At 41.8% G+C, this 5,623-nt stretch overlaps 1 non-coding gene across 1 annotated transcript; it reads right to left on the bottom strand.

Moving 5' to 3' along the window:
* Positions 1-5,206: 5,206 nt before the first annotated feature.
* LOC141603243 (small nucleolar RNA R71) lies at positions 5,207-5,313 on the bottom strand. The gene has a single exon (XR_012525133.1). It is a non-coding gene; the product is annotated as a small nucleolar RNA R71 (small nucleolar RNA).
* Between the last annotated feature and the right edge of the window lie 310 nt (positions 5,314-5,623).

The following is a 5,623-nucleotide window of genomic DNA, read 5'->3' as shown; positions in this document are numbered from 1 at the left end:
CTAAGGTACGTGGCACGAGATGAGTGGATAATTAATTAAGCAAATAGACCCATGTCATACATGGGGGAGTCGGGCCCTTGGACCGAAAGGGGAGAAATACGGATAGAAGACCGAAGACGGGTATGACCCGTGAAGACTAAACACTTTCTTGAGGAACAAGGTAATTAAGTCGGAAACCCTAATCAACCCACTAGGATTTATTCACTATAAATACAAGGAGACAAGGGGAGAGAAGGGACCTATTATTCATATACACAAGGAAACACAACGGCGTGCAACCGAACTCACATACAAAGATTAACACCATGGGTAATGATTATGTAATCATTACTAACCAAATTCTACCCACCATAGCTACGTACAAATATACCTAGAACACCATGTATGCCATATACATTCATACACCGTCATTCCATAACCACATATACATCCCCAACATCATTATTACCTAAATTCTCCACTAACTTACGTACCATACTATAAACTTATGAAATAGCCGACACCGTCAAATTACTACACCATCCGTTCCGTTGATGCTTAGAACTACATATTCGTCATCGGATGTGAACTGGATCATTATACTTGTACTCTAATAATCAAATAGTGGAATATTGGCGTGATACCGACTACTTTCGCGGTTGTTTCCCGCATCGGGTTTTCCGCGTCACCAAAATTTCTTGTGTCATTATTTCTTTATTTTGCCCTTTACATTATTTACATCATTATTTTGTCATAAGTCATATATAATTTAACCCCCCCCCCCCCATACGAGGCTAAAAAGCGTAGGTCACTTTAACCCCTAACGAGATAGAATAACGTATTTTGACAGTTTTTACCCAAAACAGTTTGGCGCCCACCGTGGGGCATGGTGATCGATTTCTATAGCCAAGTTATCATCAAGTCAGTTTCCAGTGCCATGTCGGCTAGCGAGCAAGATCTCATCACTATTCATGGAGTCAACAGTAGAACTGCTGCCCGAAAGTTATCCGGAAGCCAGCAGCATATCTTCTTTCTGGGATCCTCCAGAAGTTAAAAGTAGATCTGCTCCCCGAAACTTATCCGGACGCCAGCATCAGATCTATTCTCTGTGATCTTGCAGAAGTCCCGCAACAGATTTGCTCCCTAAAGTCCCACTAGAGACCTGCAGCAGACCTGGTCCCCAGAGTTCCTCTTGAGTCCGACAGCAGATCTGGTCCTCGGAATTCCTCCAGACGCCGAGTTCGGCAGCAGATCTGGTTCCTGGAATTCCTTCAGACGCATGAGTCTGGCAGCAGTTCTGGTCCCCGGAATTCCTTCAGACGCCTGAGTCCGGCAGCCGATCTGGTCCCCAAAATTCCTTCAGACGCCTGAGTTGGTAGCTGATCTGGTCCCTGTAATTCCTTCAGACGCCTGAATCCGGCAGCAGATGTGGTCCCAAAATTCCTTCATACGCTTGAGTCCGGGAGCAAACCCGCTCCCCAGAATTTATCCAGACGCCTACAACATACCTGCTCCCCAAAGTTCCTCTGGAGCCCTACAGTAGATCTGGTTCCTAGAGTTCCACCAGTTTGTGTCAGGGCAGGAATGTTCAATCCACCAGAAATCAGCAACATTGTATAAGCAACAGGTGTACAGACAACAGGTGGGCTAGCACAAATATTTAGCACAGCTGCAAAGGGGCGCAGACTCAAAGGTACCAGGCTGGGAGGTAGATCAGAACATCTAGAATCTATGGACACGAAATCCCTAGACGTCATGCAAATACTCCAGATGGGAATACACAACCTGACTGAGGCTATCTAGCAGCAAGCTGTAGAGTGACAATCTGGAGTAGGCAGAGGAGCAGATAGATAGATCTTTCAGGAGCTGGACACCAGACTCCATCCAGAAGGCCTGACATGCAGCCACCCTTCCATTGACCAGATTACAAACTACGTCAGGTAACACCTTATTTTCTGATTCCGTTGGAGCTAAAATTCTCCTTATTGCAGGAATTTCACCCAGCAAGAATCAGAATGACAATCTGGAGCCATTACCACACAACTCCAGTAATCAGTAACCCTAGAGGACATATCTCTACAGGAGTGTTGTCACGTAGTTAACATCTGTGGTACTATTCCGCCTGTCCCTAACCCTCTTGCAGGAACAGGAAGCCTGGTCGACAGCCAGGAGAGAGGTCAAATATCAATATGAACAGGGCAACCTGGACCACCTGCTATCACGTGGGGCAAGGTCAAGTAAATTATGCTTCACGAATTAGGTTCTACCCTATACATTTCCTATTTGTCCTAGAATAATATACGTGATAACAGGTGGATCAGAACTGTGCGGCCTAACATGCTAAGCAACAAAAAAAGGCATGACACAGAAACAAAAAAGATTTCCTAGAGTCCTCCTGCAGAGTCAGCCATGGGAATCTGCCACCTGTTATATTCGACGAGGTAGATGCTCATGACACTCAGGGACACCACCATGATGCTCTCATCATAACATCATACATAGAAACTACGCCATGTGAAAAATCCTAGTGGTCACATTAAAACTCAGTCAACATGGGTAAGCTGGACCCAGAACTAACAGTGCTAACAGGTTCAGAGTATACAGGTAATATTCATCAACAATAGATTGAATTTCATAAAATTAATATGGATTGTTTCGTTTGGTCCCATGATTATATGATAGGAATGAGACCAAATATAGCCAGCATGATGGACCAAGCTAAGGCAAAAATAATCAGAATGCTAACTCCGCCAACTAAGCAACTGATGTGACCATAATTGGCGCATATTTAGCCCCCAAATTACCCTTGTTTCCATGCTTTTTAGTGCTTATTTGGGTCATTTCTTATCTTTAGTTCTTTGTTTTGCATATTCTTTGAGATTTTGATCCCTTGGTAGGAAAGGAGTAAGAATCTTGCATTTTCATGGCAAATCAAGACTAAATTGATCAAATTCAATGACCAAGCATCAAGGAGGGACAAGATTAGAAGGCCTTTGTACATATCATAGTAGAAGAGCAATGTTGAGAAAGGATCCTTGAGTCCCCAAGGAAATCCCCAAGGAATTAATGAAGAAAAGGGAAGAAAAGAAGAAGTTACCACGCTGACTGACAATCCGAGCGGATTGTCAACAATCCGCCCGTCCTGCCCTTGCACAATCCGAAGCGTCCCAGTGAATCCGCTCGGATTCCCCTCGCAATCCGCCCGGATTCCCCAGAATCCGCTCGGATTCCATCGACCAAATCCGGCCGTCCCGACCTTAATCCGCCCGGATTCCTTCACAAAGACGGGTTGTCTTCTTCAAGCTACGAAAAGAGAAGCCCTTCTCTCCAAAAATACCGGCTTCTCCTTGCTCTACTTAAAAAGTGTAATTACTAGTTTAGCCCTTAGTTAACCCTAATGCATCCTTCCTAATTTTCACTATAAATACCCCATTAGTCTAATTAGAGGAGCATGTTCTTCTTATCAATAATTAGTGTAGTTAATATCAATCAAATCTCTCTTCAATATTGTAATCAAGTATTAATCAAGTTTTAATCCAAGTTTTAGTTCTTTAATCTCTCTTTTGTTCATCCTTTATTTTGGGTAATTGAAGATTATTTAGGTTATTATTGGGAGATTGACAACCTCTCAATCTAGCATTCAAGTACTTCTATTATTCTTGCTTTATTATTGGAATCATTAGTAGGTATAATCTCTTAATCCCTTTTTAATTATTGTTAATTACTTTCATTTATTCATCATGTTTCATATTGTTGGTATGATTGACAACCTTGCTAGCATGATCAACATGATAATGAGTGAGTAGTCTCTTAGCTAGGGTTAATGGGTGATTAGGGGAAACCAACATGGGGAATGATTCATGCTTAAATTAATATGCTTTCATATCTTATTTGCTTGCTTGTTTTGATCTCAACTCATGCACATGTTATATTTGATGAAATGCTAAGCCTATGAATCCTTGCATTTACTATCATCTCCTATCTTTTCAATGAGACTTGTAAGACATAACCCAACTCGAGTCTCATTAGACCATGCATGTTGTTGAGTAGGGAAGATTAAGTCGACTTGTAGGTGTTGTACAATCTAATCGATTCGGCTCCGGGACCCAAACTTTCCTAGGATTGTAAGATATAACCCAACTCAATCCATCACAACAATAATTGCTTGCTTATAATTTGAGAACATGTTTGTATGATCATATCCCATGAATCCCCTATGACCCCATGACACCCTAGTGCCTTTAATCAATTGTTTACACCCCTTTTTATTCATCTTGCTTGTTTATTTTCATTGATTTTCTAGTTTAGTAGCCTTCTACATCAACCCAATTTGTGACACCCCCTTAGACACCACTAGTTACAATAGAAATCTCATTTCAACTCCCGTCCCTTGGGATCCGACCTTTACTTGCCTCTTTACTAATGTTAGAGTTGCTTGTTAAGCTATAAATTGTGTTTTGATTCGACCGTGACCAACGACCACATCTATTTATTTGTGAATACGAAACGGACCGATCAAAAAAATGGCGCCGTTGCCGGGGATGGTGTTTGTTTGATTTAGATTTCCTTTTTGTTATTAGTTGTGTCTTTCTTCGCCTTGAGGAAGTGAAAATCCTCAAGGTTTGTTCTAATTGTTTTTGAGTTGTTTGATATTTTGCATGTCTAGAAGGTTACAAAGTGATTTGTTACCTTTTGACCGTGAAATCGAAAGAACCTTGATGAACAATAGGAGACTTGTTAGGAGGAATTTGAGAGGTGTTGGTGAATTTGTTCAACCCACTAGTGAGTTTGTCAATCCTTTCGCAATAGAAGGAGAAGAAAACCCATTACACAATACCCTACAAAATCCACCTACAATGCCAAAATTCTCGTCACACTCACTCCCACCGAGGAGAATCTACCAAATGGTACTCCTACACCGCAACATCTCACCGGAAATTTTATTGCCAAGTCCGCCTTCATCCAACTAGTTGAGAGGAGCCAATTCGGGGGAATGCCTAGTGAGGACCCTCATTCTCATATGGAAACCTTTTGCGATTATTGTGATGCTATCTCTCAAACGGGCGTGACTCAAGACCAAATTAGATGGGTCTTATTTCCTTTTTCCTTAATTGGCACCGCAAAGCAATGGTTGAAGGGCCTTAATAAGGCCACCCTTGGAATAGATTCTTGGAAGAAGTTGGCTCTAGCCTTCTACAAAAAATTCTACCCACCGGAAAAGACCAACATGCTAAGAGCTCAAATTACGGGTTTTAAGCAAAGGGATGAAGAGTCTTTGTACGAAGCTTGGGAGCGGTTTAAAGGTATTTGTCGCTCATGTCCTCACCATGGACTTAGCGAATGGTTTTTGGTGCAACAATTTTGGAATGGTTTTTATGAAGATTCTAGGAACATTCTCAATATGGGATCAAATGGAATGTTCACCGAAGTTGATGACAATCAAACATGGAACAAGATTGAGGAAATGGCGGTCCATAATTCACAATATAGTAGACCTCGCAAGGCTACTAGAGGAGGAAAGCATGAAGTGGACTCCGTTACTCAATTGGGTGCTCAACTTAGTGCTCACATTGACACAATCAACTTGAAGTTTGAACAAGCTATGGCTAGACTTGAGGAAAACTCAAAATCATCGAAGCATCAT

The sequence above is a fragment of the Silene latifolia genome, chromosome 9, assembly GCF_048544455.1.
Source record: "Silene latifolia isolate original U9 population chromosome 9, ASM4854445v1, whole genome shotgun sequence".
In the NCBI taxonomy this organism is placed as follows: domain Eukaryota; kingdom Viridiplantae; phylum Streptophyta; class Magnoliopsida; order Caryophyllales; family Caryophyllaceae; genus Silene; species Silene latifolia.
The sequence above is the reverse complement of the archived record's forward strand: the minus strand, read 5'-3'. Positions and strand labels throughout refer to the sequence as shown.